Source organism: Rhamphochromis sp. 'chilingali', assembly GCF_963969265.1.
Source record: "Rhamphochromis sp. 'chilingali' genome assembly, chromosome: 17".
NCBI lineage: Eukaryota > Metazoa > Chordata > Actinopteri > Cichliformes > Cichlidae > Rhamphochromis > Rhamphochromis sp. 'chilingali'.
In genome coordinates, this window is record NC_137944.1 from 35,941,632 (window position 1) to 35,964,676 (window position 23,045).

At 47.6% G+C, this 23,045-nt stretch overlaps 1 protein-coding gene across 1 annotated transcript in view; it reads right to left on the bottom strand.

Moving 5' to 3' along the window:
* The window catches only part of LOC308385209 (semaphorin-6D-like), a 102,623-nt gene that overhangs the window by 70,435 nt on the left and 9,143 nt on the right, over nucleotides 1-23,045 (bottom strand). Inside the window, exon 2 of the mRNA XM_080864013.1 lies at nucleotides 20,824-20,941. The gene's annotated coding sequence lies outside the window, so the exon portion shown is untranslated. The remainder of the gene's footprint in view (nucleotides 1-20,823; nucleotides 20,942-23,045) is intronic.

The following is a 23,045-nucleotide window of genomic DNA, read 5'->3' on the forward strand; positions in this document are numbered from 1 at the left end:
TGTGTGCGTGCACGTGTGTTGACCACACACAATGTGACTCACTGAGCTGTTCGCAGTAAATGACTTTGTGCTCATTTGGAGGAGATTCATTGTGTTTTTAAGCCTCGCCGCGTGGCGCTCACATATTCCACTCTTTCCATCAAAATGCAAACTGAGCGGCGGTGGCTCGCCGCAGCCCGCCTCCCTCGCTCTCGTTTTAAAGGCCAATTTATTGGATTCACAAAAAGCCCGAAATAATCACTCATTGTAAGGCTAAAAGGCTCATCACAGAGTCCAATCATCCAATAAAATAAATGTGGTTCATAATTGCCGTGGAAATGCAGGCGGCCTCACACAAATGAAATCTCATCACAGCGAGCGTCCTCGCAGACCGCCGCCGCCCGCTGAACACCAGACAGTCTGCAGATTCTTCAGTGACAGCGTTACGCCTTCGTTACTCTGCCCATGCTCACGATGCCTCGTTGGTGGCCTCTGACACTGAGCGGTCACCAACAGGTGGAGCTTTTCTGGATTTAGACAAACTGAAGCACAAACCCATCTGACCCTCGAGGTCACCTGACCTTCACCTGCGACCACACGCGTTTCCTGCTGCTCGTTGCTCTGTGGCTGTTTTTCAATCGACTCAAACACTCGAATTCAAACCTCAGAGCTTCAAAGGGACGCACACCAGAGACTTTCATTCATACACAACACCAACAAAACAAGAAGAAGAGAGCACTGGGCGGGCGGACATTCACCCAGGTAACACAAGTGTTTCAGTGTGTGTCAGCGCACACCTGCAGGTGAATGAGGAGGTCTGTCCACGCCCACCACGAGGCAGGATCTGCTGTTAGAGCTGCAACCAGCCAGGAGATGCATCTCACTGTGTACCTCCCACTCACTCACACACACACGCGCGCACACAAACACACACACATGCACACACACACACACATGCACACACACACATGCATGCACACACAGGCAATGAAGGCTACACAAAGGAGGAACAATCACCTGCCAAACTGTGCCTACACACACACACGTTTGTACATGTATCTCTCTGAGGACCTTTGTTGAATGAATTCATTTCTCCTCATTTCTCCACCCGTTACAGCAACACACCCACCCCGCCCTCTGAGGCCACACTGCTGCTACATGAGCCTAGCTGCACAGATGTGCACCACAAAACAAGCCTGCAGCCAACCACTGCGAGAACAAGAGCTGCTGTGATTGGCTGCAGAAATGAAAGAAAAGCAGCGAACAGCACAAACATCATGACACGCAGACCGGTCAGTCTGCAGACCACATGTGAAGATTACAAATGATCTTCTTATGGCCTCTGACAGTGGACTCATCTCTGTGCTTGTCCTGCTAGACCTAAGTGCAGCGTTCGATACTGTCGACCATAATATCCTATTAGAGCGATTAGAACATGCTGTAGGTATTACAGGTACTGTGCTGCAGTGGTTTGTATCATATCTATCTAATAGACTCCAGTTTGTGCATGTAAATGGAGAGTCCTCTTCACACACTGAGGTTAATTATGGAGTTCCACAGGGTTCAGTGCTAGGACCAATTCTGTTTACATTATACATGCTTCCCTTAGGCAGCATCATTAGAAGACATAGCATACATTTACACTGCTATGCAGATGACACCCAGCTCTATCTGTCCATGAAGCCAGATAACACACACCAATGAGTTAAACTGCAGGAATGTCTTAAAGACATAAAGACCTGGATGGCCGCTAACTTTCTGCTTCTTAATTCAGATAAAACTGAGGTTATTGTACTTGGCCCCGAAAAGCTTAGAAATATTAGGGCTGCGCCATATTATACCGTTCACGGTAATACCGGTATAATGTTAGGCAACGATAGGAAAATGAAATATCGCGATAGAATATGAGTAAAACGCGCATGCGCAGCGCCTTTGTTTTCATACGCACATGGCCGATTGTTGAGTGAAACAGATGAACCAGAATTGGTTTGTAAAAATGGTGCAACTTCAGTGATGTGGAACTGGTTTGGTGTTTGTCCGTCAGATACACGACAAAGCACATTTTTTTTGCAGAACATGCAAGCGGCCGTCGTTATTGTCGTATTTGTCGGACTAAGATGCTCTTAAATCTGGGAGTAATCTGGGTCCTAAACTCCGTATGCTTCAGGTCAAACAACACTGCAGCATCACTGAGAGTTAAAAACTGTCTAAATTCTTTCATCTTTAATAAAACGATCAGCATTGCTGCTTTACCAGGTGTAACTATAAAGTTTAACTTCCAGACATCCATGAAAACAAAAGTTATTACATTTAACGGAGTTAGAAGCTAGCAGGAAGCTAGCGGAAGTTAGCTCGCTAGTTTCGCTAGTTACCTAAGCATGATATAGCATGTTCTGACTGAGAGATTTCTGAAAAAAATCAAACGTACAGCTCTGCTACCACTTCCAACATAAATGAAGACAGGAAACTAAACAGCAGTGACGTTTGTAGGGTTACTGAAGTTGGGCTAGCTGGTATATAATGATGTGCTACGTGATCGCTAGCGACACAGCTATGTTAGCATAACATAGTGAAGCTGGAGGACAAACACTAACACTTTTCCACTTATAAAAGTTAACGTGAAGGTTCTTCATGGTTAGAGACAAATGCAATCGCATGGCAGGATGCTGTAAACGAACCAAACTTCAGTCAGGAGAACAACTGAGATGATCCATCCATCCGAGGTCAGTCATTAATATACTGCAACAACATGGGAATAGAGCAGCTGCCAGAGAATTTAACATTAATGAATCAATGGTACAGAAGTGGAGGAAGCAAGAAGAATGAGTTTAATAAAGTTTGATTTATCTGACTGCTTTGTTTCGCTTAATGTGCCTTATAATCCCGTGCACCTTGTGTTCCGAAAAACACGTACTGCACACTGCAGTTTAATGTTGCAAAGCAGCTCTTTTTAACTTCAGTGGATATTATACATGGTTATGCTCAGGATATGTCAGCCCATTTCTACTGGAAATGCCTTTTGGTTAAACTTTCAGCAAGGAATTTGCATTTGCACTGTTACATTTTTATAAAGCTTTAATGTACATAAAAACCAGCTTCTTGTTTAAGTGAAAATAAATGGAAGGTTTTCTTTTTGCGCTAGTAATGTTGTGGAGTTGTATTTTGTCTCGCATCAATTATATCGTCAGTTATATCGTTACTGCAAATTTTCAAATATATATCGTGATAAATATTTTTGGCCATATCGCCCTGCTCTAGGTATCTAACCAGAGTCTTACTGAGCCTGGTTCTGCTGGAGGTTTCTTCCTGTTAGAAGCGAGTTTTTCCTTCCTACTGTCTCCAACGTGTTCGCTCATAGGGGGTCGTTTGATTACCTTGACATGACTGTTGGTGAGTCAAAGGTCAGGAATCCTCCTGTAGAAGTCTTACCATCGCCCCCTGCTGACCTTCAGACAGAACGCAGGTTTGAGGCTGTTTCTCTGTTACCAGCTGACCTGTGACGTCTCATGGCTGCAGTTGAGGTCACATGTGATTAATAATGATGTTCTGAGGCCTCTGTGAGCCAAACAGAAACTCTCCATATTCAATGATAACTGAGACTTTAGCTTAAAGCTGGTTTTTAAACACTGGTTCAGTCGTCGTACTTCCTCTGAGAAACAGCAAGAGGACGCAGCCTGACCTGCCTCCTCCCGTCTGATCCTCTATCTGCTCTCTTCCTGCCTCCCTCATCACTTCTGCCTCTGCTTCGTCACGTTCAGCTCTGACACGAGCAGACGCTCGGCCACTCCACAGTCAGAGCCCCCTGCCGAGCATGCTGGGATACCACGGCTGCCGTGGCAACGGAAAGACAGGCTCTGCGGGGAGGAGGCTGAAGGAAGAAGCGGCAAAGACGGATTAAAGTAAGACGAGGTCAGAGGAAGAGGAGGATGAGAGAAAACAGGCAGGAGAGAAGACGAGGTCAGAGGATGAGGGGATGAGACAGATGAGACGGCGACAGTCGGTCTAAATCAGATTACTGCTGAGATCTGACGACACAGAAGCTCTCTCTCAGGGGTTAATCTGCTCTCGGCGGGATTAGAGCGTCGCCTGCAGAGATCACCTCCATCTCTTTCTCTGAGACGTGAGCATCGAAGCTTCACAAAGACAAAGAAACCTGCAGTTCCCCAGACATCCAGCAGGGGCAGCAGTGAGTCAGTCCCCAGAGACTGCCATGTTAAAATAAACATATTTATTCATACAACAGCTGTTTGTGGGGGCGTGGCCCCATTGACCGTCAGGTGTATGGTGACACAGGTGGCTGTAGCTGCTAGCTGACGTGCGGAGTGTGTCTGACCAATAACACGGCTGCTGTGAGGTCAGAGCTGACAGAGCTCCTGAGCTGGTAACTGATAGGCCAACTCACTAACACTGAGGCTTTACAGAGCATGCCCATCTTTTATATACGGTGTACGGTCCAGACATCAGTTTAAACATGAACGTGATGAAGCTGTGGTGCTCAGCGTTGGATTACCATGGCAACGCTGATGCTTGGCCCTGATTTGCTAACACAGAAATGTGTCATCAAAGTTTGGACAGAAACACAGCAGTTTCCCTGAAATAGTGCAGTCGTGATTATTTGGCAGCTGCACCACTGCAGCTGTCCAAACAGATCCAAATGTAGCGAAGCGCCGTGATAACGGCCCGCCGCTATCAGTCTGTGCTAAGCTAGGCACAACTGTATATCTGCAGGAAACTGGGGGCTGCTGACACACCAGAGTCGCTGCAGCGTGCTGCTCCTTCTGGTTTCTCCAAGCGAAACACAAACGTCATTTTCTTGGTGAAACGTTGGCGTCTGCAGACGTCAGACGGCTGTAAATCCCGAGCCGAAGGCTGCAGGTTTCTCTGATCGTCGACATCGGCTCAGATTTCTCTCACAGTGAAAAGCAGAGTCCTGTCAGTGCGAGGAGAAGATAAAGAGTGCCGATGTGTTTTCCACCATCAGTCACTGACTCACGAGGAAGATCACGGGTGGAGCAGCAGCAGACACCTGACACCGTGAACCAGCAGTCCATCGTTTCTGACCGTTTTTCTCTCGGTCCCCGAAGCTTCTGAGACGAGGACGCAGAAAAGCCCCCCACCTGTGCGAGCTGCCTGCTGGCGCGATGCTGATTTGGGTCGTGTTCAGACAAGTTAACCTGGGAATTTCTCCATCTCGGCTCGGGTACAGCTCACCATCTGGCAGATTAGCTGTTAAAACTCAGTGAAGTGAAGTTAAGCGGTGCTGGCAGCCTCGCTGCCGTCACACTTTACATTCTGGAGGAGCGGGGACAAAAACGGGAACTTTTTCATTTGCTCCAAAAAGTGGATTTTTCATAAAAAGCTCAGTCGCTTTAATCACTGCGAGAGCTGCAGCTGCACACGCTCAGTCTGCAACACGCTTTTTAAATCCTTTCCAAACAGGCAGCGAGGGACTGATCTGTAATTTTACTTGATAACAGCGTGCTGGTTGGTTCATTTTGTCCTCTGCTGGGTTTTTGTTGCAGCCAACTCTTCTCTGCTGAAGATAACCATAAATATGCAATATTTACTGATTAAACTGAGCTCAGCCCCCAAAATACTGCTGCTCATTCATTTTCAGAGCACAGCCTGCATAACGACGAGCAGGCAAGTCGATTCCTTTTTCTACAACGATAAAGGCCCCAGGACGCTTCCCTGAGCAACACCACGAGCACGCAACAGAAATAACAAACACCAGACTCGACTCTTCTTTAACCTATTAAGGTTTAAAACCTCAGAGCTCAACGTAACAGGCCCAAGATTTATCCTGTAAATGCAACTTAAACCAGCAGGGGGCGCTGCTCTGTCAGAAAACACCAACACGGCTAACATCAAGTTTAATCCAGTAAGTTTGTGTAAACTTGTGATATCCATGACGATAAGACAGAGAATATTACACAAACAAACCATTTCAAAAGCTCATCACCAAACCACACCAGCGCTCACCTGTACAGGTGAGAGAAAAGCCACAAACATGACAGCAAAAGCAAAGACATTTTCATGTCTCACATACCTGTTGAGGAGCACACAGACGGCACATGGAAAAAGACAAAGAAACAGAGGTTAGTTTAAATGCAGCACAAATACAAAGAACGTCTCAGAACCAAAGCATGAAAACCTCAGAGCAGCTACGCGACAGCATCTCCACAGTCCAGCGACTTGTATGTTTAGTACTCGTTCATTTAAAAGGACGGCGAGCTTCAGGTTGGAGCTGCACGGCTGGCTTTAGCGCCTCAGGACAAACGTGACTCTTTTTAAGAAGACAAAGGCTCCGCCTCCTCGGCTCTCAGTGATTTTACTTAAAACCAGGCCGACGATGATGGCTGTGGAGCACTTTGGTCAATAAATGTTAAACTCGTGGCACAGAGCATCAGAAAGCAGTTTAGAGTGCAAACGTCTGAACAGCAGCAGCACTGGCCTCACACAGAAACAGGTCAGCAGAGATGCGAATACAGCGAGGCGCCGAGCGAGCGGCGGCCTCAAACTGTCAGAGAGCCGGCACAGCTCGGATCGCGCCTGACTGACAGCTGAAATCCGGAAACACTCCAACATTCGGAGGTTTTTCAGAAAGTGTGCGGTGAGCGTGCTGCAGTCTCAAACCACACACACACACACACACACACACTGAGGTGTTAAATGTATGCAGCTGGTGTTTCTGCAGCCTGTCAGGGCGCCGTGTCTCTCTGACACTTACACTGCTGAAACACCGAAACGCCGGCCATCACCGACTCTGCAGGACAGGACGAGGGCGTGTTCGCGGCTCTGAGGCTCAGAGCAGCGGTTTCCCTCACTGCACAGGTAAACTGCTTCATATGTAAGTTCATCGAGTCACACAGCCATAAACTAACGTCTGACCAGCTTATTATAACAATCAATCACAAAAAATAACATCTGACAGGTTATTGATGCTGCAGCTCAGCTTCACGCCGTACACGTGTAACGAGCTCCACCTCTGGGATCTCTCATGTTGTTCCTCACGCAGGCCGCTCTCGCTCTGCAGGCCTACAAACGTGTTGCCATGGCCAGTGGTTGCTAAGGACAAATGAGTATTCCCTGACTAGTTGATGAGTTTTATTTTGAAGGTGAACAGCTTCCATTTCTGGCTTCTGGTTGGTGTGTTTTGCACACAGGTCTGAGTCCTCCATGCAGTCACATCAATCACACGCAGCTCCGTCTTTCAGACCAGTGTAGGGTCACCGGCTCTTCTCTACCCCCCCAGCAGAGGCGGGGCTACACCCTGGACAGGTGGCCAGCCTGTCACAGGGCTAACACAGAGGGACACACACCTGTGGTCATTCTAGTTTAGGACCAGAGTCCTGCAGTTTTCTCCATTCATTAGTGTAAGCAAGCCTGCTGCTGTCAGTGTGTGTTAGTGCTGACAGTGTACGGCCGGGAATTTTATCCATTTCTGTTTACAACAGAACCATTAAATCCAGAACGAGTTCCTCACCAGGATCTACTCTGAAACACTACAGGAGCTGTAACATCTTCACTCGCTTCCTGTCCAAGCTCCTCGTTTATTCACACCATGAAACTCAAACTCACAGAAGTCTGTGGGGATGCAGGCCTGTGCACATGAGCCGCTCTTATTAAAAGCCATACCTGATGTTTGTAGCCGTATATGATCAAACAGTCTAACTGTGACTGTTCTGATGAAGCTGAGCGCCTCAAACAGCTGATTGAGCTGCACCCCCCATCTGCTGCTCAAAGATGCTCACTGACAGGAAAACAACAGAGCCAATGAGCCTAACAGCCATCACTGCAGCACTGTGTGTGATGATGACTGGCATCATGCTAATGAAGCTGACAGAGAAGCTAATGAAGGATGGAGTTTAGAACAAGGAGACGTGTCATTCCCAGCTCCACCTGTCGGGGGCGTGCTTTAGCCCAAACCAACCCTCTGAAGCTCGCCTAGCAGTGGAGGTGGGAGTCAAAGTCAGTCAGTGTGAGTCGTCCCTGTTCAGTGAGTGTTTTTCTCCAACACACCAACACTGAAAGCTGCCGTCACACAGAGCCAGGCTGCGGTTGTTAAAAACACATTCTTCCCCATCACTGCCAACGATAAACGCTGAGCAGCTTCCCGACCAGCCGAGCACGAGGATGTCACACTCTTACTTCCTCCAAACAGCTAAATTCACTCTGCGTTTCAGCTGAGGTCACATGACGAGCGTCAGCCGATGATTAAAGTCAGCACGGCAGCCAAAACGCGGCCTCCTCCTCCTCCAGGCGTCTGCATGAAACACTCAGGCTCACAGAGTTTTTTCTGCTCTTGGCTGTGTGTGATGTCACAGAGACAGGATATAGCCAGCCAATCAGAACAAAGCTATCAAAGCTATCACCTCCTGCTCCTGCTGTTACCATGGAAACAGTGGCAGACGATGAGCTGCACTAAGGGCAGTCATATGAAGAAGGATTATTCTGAACTGTGTGTGTGGTTTCAAACAGACAACTGACCCTGACGGACTCACAGAGACGCTGCTAATCAGAACCAAACTAAAACAAAGCTGAGCTGAGAGGAGGAGGAGTAGGTGGAGGAGGAGGTGGAGGTCCAAACTATAAAGTCAAAGCAGCGTTTCTCCTCCTCGTGCCGTCTGTGTGTGATCACAGGAAACAAAGACATGAAGAAGAAGCAGCGAGTCAGTGCTCACCTGCACAGCTGATCCAGAAACGGATCAATAAATCAGCTTTCTGCTGCGGGTCTGAGGTCTGCTGCTCCTCAGCAAATTAATCCTTAAGTCTCTGATCTGCTTTCCAGTAGAGCTGGGCGATATGAGATTTTTTCATATCACGATATGTTTTTTTCATTTCAGGCGATAACGATATCTATCACGATATTAGCCAAATAACTATATTTGTAAGATTTAAATGTGCCGTTGCTCACAAGTAAAATGTGAAATAATCAGCAGCTTGTTTTGATTTAAATATTTATTTCCCATAATAAGTTCAACAGGGTAGATGTACTTAAGGAACATGAGACTTTTTCAGATAAATAAAGGCAAATATTGCAAACTACACAAAAGGCAGCCGCTAAAGCGTTTAAGTTTCAAAATAGAACAAACGAAACAGACTACTAAATTGTCAATTCCACTTAGAAACAAAATATTAATTCTAAAAATAAATCTTAGTTTGTTTTACAGAAGAACAGACAAAACTGACTAACTTTTGTCAATATCAAATAAACTGAGAACTAAAAGGAAATTCTCAATCTCTCCTTGTTGTATAGCTGAGCTTTTCAAACAGTTTTAACAGTTACTTTAGTCTGACAAAAGCCGAATGACGAATTAGCGCTTCCAGTCAGAGACCGAGGCTACGTCCACACGTACACGGGTATTTTTGAAAACGGAGATTTTCCGTTTTCGTTTTAAAAAATAATCCCGTCCACACATAAAGGCAGAAATGAAGGAAAACGCTGCTATGAACACGCCAAAGCAGCAGGTGGCGCTAGATTCCTCCATTACCCGCTGGCTGCTTCCCAAACAAACACACGTGCGGCTTGGCACTTGTGCTGTACGTAACAAGTCACACGACGTGACGCTGCGGCTGTGATTGGTTCGGCTCTGCGCTGCTTAATTTGGATTGGCTGACCTTTTTTTTTTTTTTTTTTTTTTTTTAAGAGGACAAGAGCGGCGAGGTCTATCGCGATAGCTTAATTTCTCTATCGAGTAAAAGTTATCTCGCGATACATATCGTTATCATTCTATCGCCCAGCTCTACTTTCCAGTAAAACCTTCTTCAGGTAAGAACACCTGTTTAAGCTGGTTGATGGAGTCTGACCTCTCTCCTGAGCTTGAATCTGCTCTTCCAGCAGGAAATGACTGGCTCTGATTGCACAGCTCCATCGTTTTGGCTTTCCTCGGTGTGTGCAGGTGTGTTTAAAGCTCTGTGCCGATGCTGGATTAACCCTATTATTCCAACATGCTCACATCTGAAAACTGCCTCTGTCTGCCCTCCAGCTTCTCCTCCTAGTTACCATGGAAACAGTTCTTGTTATTGTCAAAGGAGCTTGCAAAGAAAAGCGTCTGGACTTCTTTAAGTTGCTTGAAGACGTTTCACCTCCCATCCGAGAAGCTTCTTCAGTTCTAAGGACTCTCCACCATTTGACCTTAGAACTGAAGAAGCTTCTCGGATGGGAGGTGAAACATCTTCAAGCAACTTAAAGAAGTCCAGACGCTTTTCTTTGCAAGCTCCTTTGACTACGATGACCTGGATGACTGAGAACCTTCACAGACATAGTTCTTGTTATTGATATTTTGTACTTATGAAACGGTAAATAAAGCTTCCCTGAATCTGAATGACACACTGAGCCCGGTCCCCAGAACGGGACTAACGCACCCCCCCGGGTCCTCCGGTCTCATGTTGAGCACCCTCCACATTGCAGCCCCATCGGCGTCGTCTCAGGAATAGATGAAGGAAAATTCCCCTGGAGGCAACATTCCTCACGGCTCCGGGACGAAGCGGAGCCAATCACAAAGAAGAAAAGGCCGAGGCTCTCAGATAAGCTGCTGCTCCGCCCCTTTAAGGGATAAATACCGGGATTCTGGAAAATCTGGAAAACTGCCTGGAAACATCTCAGAGGATGGCCGGGGGGTGGGGGGGTGGGGCTCAGAGTCTGAAACGTCACAGATAAATCAGCTGACTTTTACAGATGCTTTCTCACCGAGGACGCGCCGGGGGGGGGGGGGGGGGGGGGGGTGCTGAGGGTCCACTTAAGCTAATTAATGGATCACCGTGCACATGCAGTGAGCGTGCACGTTGTGTTTTAAGGGGGCTTAAGTCTTCATCCATTAGACAAATGAAGGGTGGGAGCCTAATGGCAGCCACACACTCAGACACACACACACACACACACACACACACACAGTAATTTGTCTTGTGGACTCATCAGGACTTTTAACGTGATCGCGGTCTCTGAGGACAAAGTCAGATAAAATACGATAAATATGCAATCACATCCAAGGCAGGACAAACTCCTCTTCGCTGTGTTTCTGGAAGGCTGTGTGAGTTTGGTGTGGTTTGAAGTGTGTGTGTGTGTTGTGACGGATGAAGAACAGTGTCTCAGCATCCTCAGGTTTGTGTCTGTGCTGCTGAATACAGACGTTATGATGTTCAACCAACCCTCACAGTTTTACTAGCGCTTGGAAAAAGCTTTACTTTTTAATATTAACACTCGATTTTATATCATTTCACTTTCAATGTGAAATAAATATGGTGTAGTGCCCCCGTGCCCCCCTTTGGACTCATCCCTGCCCACGTAAAACATGGCGTCAGCGAGCTGTGCCATTCAAACACGTTTGTGTTTAAACTATCATGTGAAACATTCAATGTTAGATGATCCCAGATCAACACAGCACAGTTATTCCTGCAGCCCGTCTGTGACACGTTCACGGAAACGAGAATCAGATTGGGTCTGTGACCTCACCGCGTCTGAAACGCTCCCAGAGCCCATAAGTTTCTCTCTCAGGCTCGGCAGCAGAACAAGCTCGCGGCAAATTTTCAGCTTTTTCCATCTGATTGAAATATTGGCCCTTGTGATTAACCCCGCTGATATCCGAGAGGATTCCAGCTACCCACAACTCACTGCTGTAAGGGCGTGACGGCCCGGAGGAGCCTGATCTCTAATAAACGTGACGCGTACATCGTCTCTGTGCTGGAATAAGCCTGACGTGTAATCCTGTTTCAGGATGCTGCGCGGGGGGAGTCGACTTTTCTCAGCATCATATTTAGACCACTGAACTCACACGCACACACATGCACGTACGCACACTCACACACGCGCACACACACTGACAAACACATCAGGAGCAGCACCAGGTTCAGCACCAGGTTCAGCACCTTAACCACGGACACTTTGGCACGCAGGCCGGAGCAGCCAGGGATCGAAACAGCGAGATCAGAGCGGTTTAATCAAGCGCTCGGCGAGTACCTGTGGGCGATCTTTGAAACGCCGCCGCCCCGTCCGAAGCGTGCCGGCATCAAATCCGGCTGATTCCTTGAAAAAAAACTCAATCAGTTCTTTTCCAGCTCATCTCACTGAGTTAGCTAAACCAGGCGTGCTGCGTTTACCTGTCGAGTCCAACACGACTACAATTACCCGAAGCTTCTGATAGGAGCTGCTCGTAACATGTGCATAGGTGTGCGTACGTACAGGTGTGTGTGTGTGCAGGCCATATTGTTGGCTGATGCTGGCTGAAAGGAAGCGAGGCTCTGCGCTGAGATTTCACAGCCTGATTTTGTTTTGTGATCTTTCAGAATATCCTGCAGCGACACTCTCACATCCACGCACTTTAAATAAAATCCACATTTCTGTCTTTGAGGCGATATCTGCCTGTGTCCCGTCACCTCAACGAGGCAGCAGCTTCTGCTTTGTTCCTGTATCCAGACCTAACATTGGACAGAACGCCTCGTGCTAACACGCCGACACACTCCATCAGTCTAATTCACTTCAGACCCTCGAAGGAAACTTCACTGCAGGAGCTGCGTGAAACCTCCACCGAGGCCTCCCTGACAAAATGAGAACGGTTACTCCCACACAAGCGTTTAGCTCCCAGAGTCTGGAGTTCCTCCTCAGCTCCGGTTTCTGCGTCAGACAGGAAGCACAAATTTGGGACACGGTGAAAAAACAAATGAACAGCACCCGTTTAAAGTGGGCCGGCTCCAGGCAAGCCGCCAGAGATCAGTCGCCAGAAGTCAGCCCCGGAGGTCAGCCGCCATCCTCCGTCCAAGCACCCCACCCCGCTTCATCGGAGGGTGACGGAGCAGACACGTGATGGAAACCAGGTCAAACACAGAGACACAGATTTACACCTTAGGAAGGAAAAACAGGCCGAAGTGGGACAGAGAGCACAGACACACCAAAACCTTTCAGGGGAAAGCTTCACACCTCCGCTTCTCTGCAAGAGAATAGAATAGAATAGAATAGAATAGAATAGAATAGAATAGCCCTTTATTGTCACTGTACAGGTGCAATGAAATTATAGGTGCTGTGCAGGAGTGACAAATAAACACAAACACTGAGGGGAACAAAGACGAGACTGACTACACAGTGAGGCTCTAACCTGGACGACCTCACACTGAGGTCAGAGTGGACAGGAAGGACATGACCTTTGACCTCCTCAGATCGTCACAGCTCACAACATGCCAGGGTTAACCTTACGTCATCATCAAACACCAGAAACACGAGTGCAAACGGCGACCTCGGCTAACACTAACGTTTAGTTAGCGGTTACCATAGCGCCCGCTGCTGTTTCTACTTTCAGTTTGAAGTCGTGCAGACACCCTCACACCTCAAACACCAACACAACACAACACCGCAAACACCAACATCGCAAACACCAACACAAAACAACAGCAACACAACACCGCAAACACCACAAACACCAACACAACACCGCAAACACCAACACAACAACTCAAACACCACAAACACCAACACAACACCGCAAACACCAACACAACACAACATCGCAAACACCAACACAACACAACACCGCAAACACCAACATCGCAAACACCAACACAAAACAACAGCAACACAACACCGCAAACACCAACACAACACAACACCACAAACACCAACACAACAACTCAAACACCGCAAACACCAACACAACACCACAAACACCACAAACACCAACACAACAACTCAAACACCGCAAACACCAACACAACAACTCAAACACCGCAAACACCAACACAACAACTCAAACACCGCAAACACCAACACAACACAACACCACAAACACCAACACAACAACTCAAACACCGCAAACACCAACACAACACAACACCTCAAACACCGCAAACACCAACACAACAGCAACACAACACCGCAAACACCACAAACACCAACACAACAACTCAAACACCACAAACACCAACAAACACCACAAACACCAACACAACAACTCAAACACCGCAAACACCAACACAACAACTCAAACACCGCAAACACCAACACAACAACTCAAACACCGCAAACACCAACACAACAACTCAAACACCGCAAACACCAACACAACACAACACCTCAAACACCGCAAACACCAACACAACAGCAACACAACACCGCAAACACCACAAACACCAACACAACAACTCAAACACCACAAACACCAACACAACAACTCAAACACCACAAACACCAACACAACAACTCAAACACCGCAAACACCAACACAACACAACACCTCAAACACCGCAAACACCAACACAACAGCAACACAACACCGCAAACACCACAAACACCAACACAACAACTCAAACACCACAAACACCAACACAACAACGCAAACACCACAAACACCAACACAACACCGCAAACACCAACACAACAACTCAAACACCGCAAACACCAACACAACACAACACCTCAAACACCACAAACACCAACAAACACCAACACAACAACTCAAACACCACAAACACCAACACAACACCGCAAACACCAACACAACAACTCAAACACCGCAAACACCAACACAACACAACACCTCAAACACCGCAAACACCAACACAACAGCAACACAACACCGCAAACACCACAAACACCAACACAACAACGCAAACACCACAAACACCAACACAACACCGCAAACACCAACACAACAACTCAAACACCGCAAACACCAACACAACACCTCAAACACCGCAAACACCAACACAAAACAACAGCAACACAACACCGCAAACACCAACACAACAACTCAAACACCGCAAACACCAACACAACACCTCAAACACCGCAAACACCAACACAAAACAACAGCAACACAACACCGCAAACACCAACACAACACCTCAAACACCGCAAACACCAACACAAAACAACAGCAACACAACACCGCAAACACCAACACAACAACTCAAACACCGCAAACACCAACACAACAACTCAAACACCGCAAACACCAACACAACAACACAACACCTCAAACACCGCAAACACCAACACAAAACAACAGCAACACAACACCGCAAACACCACAAACACCAACAAACACCACAAACACCAACACAACAACTCAAACACCGCAAACACCAACACAAAACAACAGCAACACAACACCGCAAACACCACAAACACCAACAAACACCACAAACACCAACACAACAACTCAAACACCACAAACACCAACACAACAACTCAAACACCACAAACACCAACACAACACCGCAAACACCAACACAACAACTCAAACACCACAAACACCAACACAACAACTCAAACACCACAAACACCAACACAACACCGCAAACACCAACACAACACCGCAAACACCAACATCGCAAACACCAACACAACACAACACCGCAAACACCAACATCGCAAACACCAACACAAAACAACAGCAACACAACACCGCAAACACCACAAACACCAACAAACACCACAAACACCAACACAACACAACCCCACAAACACCAACACAACACCGCAAACGCCAACAAACACCAACACAACACAACCCCACAAACACCAACACAACACCTCAAACACCAACACAAAACAACACCAACACAACACAGCAAACACCACGGCGTGCTACCCCACAACACGCAGCACTGTCTGCTCCAGCTTCATGGCTGCAGAGGGCCAGTCTCAAACCGGTCTCACACTCATACACAAGCGCTTCCTGTACACTGAAGTGGTGTGTACAGGGCGGAGGTAGAAAACTTGTCCCGCTGGTGCTCAGAAAATAACCTGAAGCTGAACGTCCTGAAAACAAAGGAACTCACAAAGGACTTCAGGAGACACAGACAGGTCCACAACTCTCTCATTATAATTGGAGAACAGGTGGAACCTGTCTCCATCCATGAACTGGAGACTCGGCTTCGCACCCTTCATTCACCCATAGCTAGCCAGGCCCCTGTAGCTGGGGAAAGAGGGCGGCTGGGTGATGGTGACGAGGAAGCATAGTCCTAAACAGAAGCCCCAGGTACACCACCAACCCGTTCATGTGTCTAACCGTTTTTCCCCACTCGGCGACACACCCGCCGGGGGTCAAACTCTGGTAATTGGCGATTCTGTTCTCAGACATGTGAAGCTAGAGACACCGGCAACCAGCGTTCCAAAAAGGTATTTATTTTATTTGCAGATGACACAAATTTTTATTGCTCTGGAGAGAATTTGAACGATTTGGTTAAAAACATTTATATTTTGGGAAATGTAAGAGATTCATTAGACCACAAAACAATGCGCATTTTATATTTTTCATTGTTCTTCTCATACTTTAAGTTACTGTGTCGAAGTTTGGGGGAATACATATGAGAATACTACAAAACCTCTAAACTTATTACAGAAGAAAGTGATACGAATGATTCATAATGTTAAATATAGAGAACATACAAATAAATTATTTATAAAATCCAAATTATTAAAATTAGGAGATTTAGTGAAACTACGGACACTATTAATTATGTTTAAGGCTAAAAGTAATATTTTGCCTTCTAAGTTACAAAGAGTATTTTTAATGTGTTCGGGGGGAAATTTTATTTTAAGCATCAGCTAGCTAGAACTACACAAAGATTAATGAGGCCAACGGTTACGGGTACGACTGTGGAAGTGTCTTCATTATAATTTACAGAATTGCATAAATTTACATAGTTTTAAAAAGTGTTACATGTATAAAACAATAACTCAATATGAAGAATGTGAATGAAATTGGAGTTAATTGAAAAAGGATCCATTATTTTTTTGCCTCATTTATTTTATTTACTCATCTTTTCTCCTTGTTACTATGTGGAGTGGTATATTCTGATTGTAAATGTGTTGTTAGGACCGGAGATAAATGTTAATGTTAGTTTGTTCCTTGACTTTTGGTGCCCACTTGCAATATAAGTTGGATTGTAGAGAGGGGGCGGGGTTTAATACGAATATTTTCTTCTTCCTGCTGCTTTTCACACATGGTTGCTTTACTGACAGACAGTGTGGTTGGTTTGTCTGAAAGAACTAACTGTGGAAACTGTTGACCAAGTGTGAAATAAATAAATAAATGAAATGAAACAATATAAAGCGCCTTGAGGCGACTGTTGTTGTGATTTGACGCTGTATAAATAACACTGAAATGAATTGACCCACAACACCATCCCCCTGGTAACGAAGGCCCAGCAGCTGCACTTCCTCTGTGTCCTGAGGAAGAAGCTGTAGTGGTAAGACTACACACCTTTGGAGCGCAGACCCTTACTGGATTCAGTAAGGGGCCTGGCTAGACCCCCCATGCTAAAACCAAGTCCTAAAATGGCCTCCAGCCTGTCCGCAGCTCGGACACAAGCATTTCACTACTATGGGGTGGATGACTGAATGTAGTGTAAAGCGCCTCTATACAAATGCAGGCCATTTACTACATGTTGTACTCTGTATGATTGTGTATGTGACAATTAAAGCTTGCTTGAAGAATAACCTGGTATAACCAGCTGCTGCTGGCCTTCTACCTCCTCAGTGGAGCACCAACCACCAGGCATGCCTGCCTGGTGCTCAGGGGCCATGACTGACAGCAGGAAGGCTGTAGCCACGTGACCCTGGTAAGGACAGACACAGTCATACACCATCGGAGGCACGAGGGGTCATGAGGTTTAGAGCCTTTTTCCAGCCAGGCAGATAAAGACAGGAGGGACCGAGGAGGAGGTCCAATCTTTTTACATTTAATCCAAAGACAGACATGCAGCCCCACCCCCAACAACACCACCACCACCACCTGCTCACACACACACAGGATTAATCCTGCAGCCATTCAAAGTCCCACAATCGAGGACACGTCCACAGCAACAGTTTTATTGCCTCAAACCAGCAGGAAACAGACTTCATGAGCTGGCTTATCAAAATGAAACAAAAACACAAACAAAAGCAAAACCTTACTTCACAGGAGGTCAGGGGTCAAAGGTCAGAGGTCACCACGTAATCACAGAAATCCTGACTAACATAAAACACGCTGAGAAACAGATCGAATTCATGAGTGAAGGAGGGGAAGGGACCATCATCCATCATAACTGGAGATTTTCCTGCTGACACAGTCATCCTGGAGCCGGCGTTCCCAGTCAGCTGACCCCCAACATTTCGCTCTAACTGGGTCATTTCCTCAGCACCGCGAGTCGAGCCAGGCTTTGAGAGCACTGTCAGTGCTGTTGTGATTGGGGGCTGGGAGTCTCAGGCCCTCAGCAAGACAAAGATCAGATAATCGCTGCTGGCCTTAATCCCTGAGCAGAGAGAGGAGCCTTTATCTGCCAGCAGCAGAAAGGTAGAAGTATGGGAGGAAGACTTCCTGAGACTCGCTCCGAGATTCCTATGCTGACGTCCTCTGTGTCAGCAATAACTCACATTACTGGGAACGGTGTCACCGAAACATCAGTACAACGAGTACACACACACACACACGGACACACCTCCTCTCTGTAATCGATGATCGATCTCCACAGACTGAAGCTAACCGGTCGTTCCTCCTGTTGGGATCGGAGCACAAACGTAAACAGAGCCATATGTTGTTTGGGATTGGCTCCATCAGATAAATGCTGACTGCATACTGTGCAGTGATTGGTTAAGTCTGCTCCGTGTCACGGTCACTTATCACCTCTGGGGTGATGAGACTGGGGTTCTCATTGGGCCCAAAACATCAATAAGTAATAATTGGCGTGAGTGGGGATTACTTCCTGGGTGGTCCAGGTATTAGCCAGTTCCCATTCTTCCATGATCGAGTGCTTTCGGCTGAGACGTCCCGGCTCATTAATCAACAAAAGTCTCAGTTGAAGCTTCTCTTGATCGAGCGTTTCCAGCTTCACTGCAGCAGAAACGTCAAGTCTGCCGGGCTCAACGCCGGACGTCAGGAATTAACATGTGACAAAACGCGTCCCAGCACCCCCGTAGGAGGGCGGTGTGAAACCGATTCCATCAGTGATTGCTGAGCGTTCTGTGACCTGTCGGATGAAGGAGCTGCTTGGCATCAGTTACTCCATCGCACTGACACCAGGAAGAGGAGGAGGAAGAGGAGGGAAGCGAAGCAGCATTTGGTGTTTTGGTTGCAGAGGAGTGTTTTTATGTGGCAGCATGCAAAGTGAGACTTTAAGCTGTCAGTAAAACCAAAATTTGGCAAAAAACAAACTCCAAACTGTCTTATTGGCGGGTCAGCTTGGCTTCCGGTCCCTGCACGGCTCTTTAGGAGTGAGTTCTGCAAACGAACGCAGCGCTGCAGCGAGCCATCATCTGCTCCGTCAAACACAAACATTTCCCCGTCACAGCGTCTGTCTGAGAGGAGCGTGGGGTTCGGGTCAAAGACCCCGAGCACCGCCATAACAATGAAGCCATGAATCGGCCCCGCGTCTGTGTCGCTGTGACGTGGAAACCTGCAGGACTCATCACCACAGGTTAGGGTTAACTTCTTATTGTGTGGCACAATCCAAATGTCCCCACCATCCACATTTTCCAACCTCACCGCTTCACTCAAACGTCCCCACAAAATGCTTTTTAAAAAACTGTCTTGAATGACATTTTTGTGAATGAGCCGATGAGTTTCTGTAGTTTCACAAACGCTCCCGTGTGAAGCAGCGCTGTCCTCGCCGACCGACACTGAACAAACCCTTTCAGAGATTTATGCAGCCGCACACACAAACCTGACGGCGTGAGCACGAGATCAAAACGCCGCTGATCGACTTCACACATCAAACTTTTATATTTTCCTATCAGGTCCCCACAAATCCTGGTTTTACGTCAGTGGAACAGCTGTCTACAAACATTTGGACACTTTTAAACAGTGCGTCTTAAAATTTGAACCTTTGCACAAAAACCGTCGAGAAACATCCAAAAAAAAAGCCCAACTTCCTCACCGCGCTTGGATCTCTTCAAATATCCCGACTGTCAGTCGCAGCTTTGCTTTCCAAAGAAATTCCGACTTTGATAACAACGTCCAGACTGCAGCTCAGTGGAAAAAACGAGTTCTTGTGTTCCACAAACATCCTTCGAACGAACTTCCAGACGTTTCACTCGGATATCTCAGCCCTCATCCATCAGCAGCTCCGAGCAGATTTCCTCGCTCACACTGTGACTGTGTGCGGATTTATTATCTGAGGCATGTCGAGGCCTTATCAGCTTCTTTAGAGTACTATCTCATCTGTGTGTGTGTGTGTGTGTGTGTGTGTGTGTGTGTGTGTGTGTGTGTGTGTGTGTGTGTGTGTGTGTGTGTGTGTGTGTGTGTTTTCAAGTTCAAGCAGGCCTTTAACCTCCAGTTTTCCCGTGGGATCTCTGCACTGCCTCGAGGCAAACACACACACACCCTGAGGCACATTTACTCTGCACATCCTCCAGTGTTTACTCATTAATTCTTACAGCGGTTTGTTATCGTCACACACACACACACACACACACACACACACACACACACACACACACACACACACACACACACACACAGGTTCAGTAAAACAAAGTCAAATCTGCAGCATGTATCTCTCTTCAAGGGAACAGACTACTTCCTGTACTCGGTTCTTTAAGCCTGTTTCTGTGTATGCAGAGGTCAGAGGTCAACACAATGACATAAATGAAAGTTGTTTCTGACCATGACTGCAGTTTTATTTCCTGCAACGCACGGAAGACCTCACAAGGACCACAGGAGTACACGTATGACAGGACACGTCTGTATTCATGTGATGTCACAGGTCAGAGGTCATCTGGCAAGAGTCAGCGAGATTAAAGCTCCACACACTCCTGTGTGACTATCAGCTGATCATGTTATTAATGACACACACACAGTAACACCCTGCATGTCCCTGTGCAGCTCCAGCAGCAGCTTCATTAAAGACATTAGTACACACAGGTTAACTTACCTCGAATTCAGGTGGTCCAATCACGAGCAGCTTCTCGGCAGAGCCAATCAGAGCACAGAAAGGCCCAAATCCAGGTAGTAGAAGTCCAGATCCAGATGTAGTCCTGACTAATCCTGATCTGCTGAGACACAGTGGGAGAGAGGAGGCGGTCAGGCCTTTCGTCTTCATCCAGGTGCATTGTGGGAGGGGCGCAGGTGTCCCTGAGACCTGGACACCGGCAGATCTGACCACAGCCGGCCGGAGGGTTCAGGTCCAGAGAGAGAGGAGGGCTCGATCCCTGCTCCAGTCAGGATATCTCTGACTCACACTCCTCTAACAACACAGCCGGATCAGATTTGCTCCAGTTTTATGTTTTCCGTGAACTCCGTCTCATTCATCCACCTTTCCATACCTGAGCCGGGACATACCTGGAAGCACTGTGGGACACTCGGAAAAAGCAAAGACATGAAAACTGCTTCAGAAAAACCTGCACACACAAAGGACCAACAACATCATCCAACCACCAAGCCTCTAAACGAGCTACGCCCTCCAGCAGAGAACCAACCAGAGAAGCAGGAGGAGCAGGAAGCCAGGGCGTTCCCAGACCTGGTTCCACCTGGAAAGGTGAGTCCAATAAAGCCGAGAGTCCGACAGGAGCAGGCGTCTGACTGGCTGTAGATACACGTGAAGCTCAAACGGAGAAGAATATGGAAACCAATCTGACCAGTTAACATAAAAACCACCAGTTCACCTGGAGCTGAGCGCTCAACACCTGCACTGTGGCCTTCTGCACATGCTCAGTGCTGTCTGCGGTCCACAGGTGTTACCTTCAGGTGAGTTTGTTGGGTTTTTTGCAATGCCACGAGTGACCACTGGGAGCAGCAGGACCACGGCTAAAACAGCAGGATACAATATCAGTGCCGCCGGAATGTGACCTTTGACCCTCTCTGACAATTACAACTCATAACTGTAATTCATAGTAGTAACTTCGGAATGTGTGTTTGTTTAGCTGATATCCGTCCATGTAAATGAGGTCACATGTCAGCTGTCCTGCCTTTATGCTCAGTCTCTGCTGCGGTGACCTTTCACCTCTGACACAAGCAGCAGAGACGACCGCAGCAGTCAGCAGTCCTCTGCAGCACAGGCTGATAACACCCGCCCTCAGTAATCCTGGATGCTGAGACAGCTTCAGCACAGGAAAGAGGAGCAGCGTGGGATCTGACACTTCCTGTTGGTGAATCCGAGCATCGACACGCAGACTTTGGACTTTCACTCAAATGGATCCTCAGGAAAACGAGCATCAGCGGAAGAACTCTTGGACATATATGAATAGACGTGAGCTTTACTGACAGTGAGAGAGGAGATGAGTCCATTATCCTGATGAAGACCCTCCGTTAGCGGGATGATCTAACTCGGGGCCACATTAGTGACTCTCTCACATCTCTGGCTGCTCCGGGCCTCCGGAGGCAGCGAGAGGTCCAGATGTGGATGGATGCGATGCCGGGATCAGCAGAGGGAGCGTGGAGGTCTGCCGCAGCCGTCGTGGAAATAAAAGAGATGTGAGCACTGAGCCTCCGAGCGGCGAGCACGGGAGGTGAGTTATGGGCGGCGACAGCCGACAGGTCTGAGCAAATGAGCCGAAAAGAGAGACGAGTTCAGACGGAGCACGAGGCGGCGAGGGAGAAAATTAAAGGAGGAGAGAAATGAGGGGAGGACGGCAGAAAATAATGAAAGAGCAGATCCTGCAGCGGTGACGCGCAGCCACGGGGAGTGCGCTCAAGTCCCTGCGTCATGCAAACTCTGCAGTCAGATTTGATTGTGATTTGTTTGCCGGCGTTCGGTGGGAGGAATCAGCCGGAGCGCTCCCACTTCTGTTTGTTCTGCACCAGGTTTCCCGGGAAAAAGACGTCCTGCTGGCTGCACATCAAACAGACAAAAGCCAACGATCCCACAGAACGCTAATCAGAACACACACAGGAAGTGATTTCCTCCACAAGCAACAAAAGCACCACGCGAGGAGGACGCCATCGAGCGCGGAGATGCTCCAACCACCGACCTGTCGGTGTCGGTGCTGAGCCCCACACAGCTCGTTACAGTCCTGTGCTGTTACTCACACGCACGCTCACGTCCTCCTCGCCATCAGCCAGTGCCCCGGCGCAGGTAACCTCCTGCCTCGATCACGGGGAGTATTCCCAGCAGTGGGAGCTCTGGGAGAAGTTCATGTGCAGGAATAGCTTCACGGA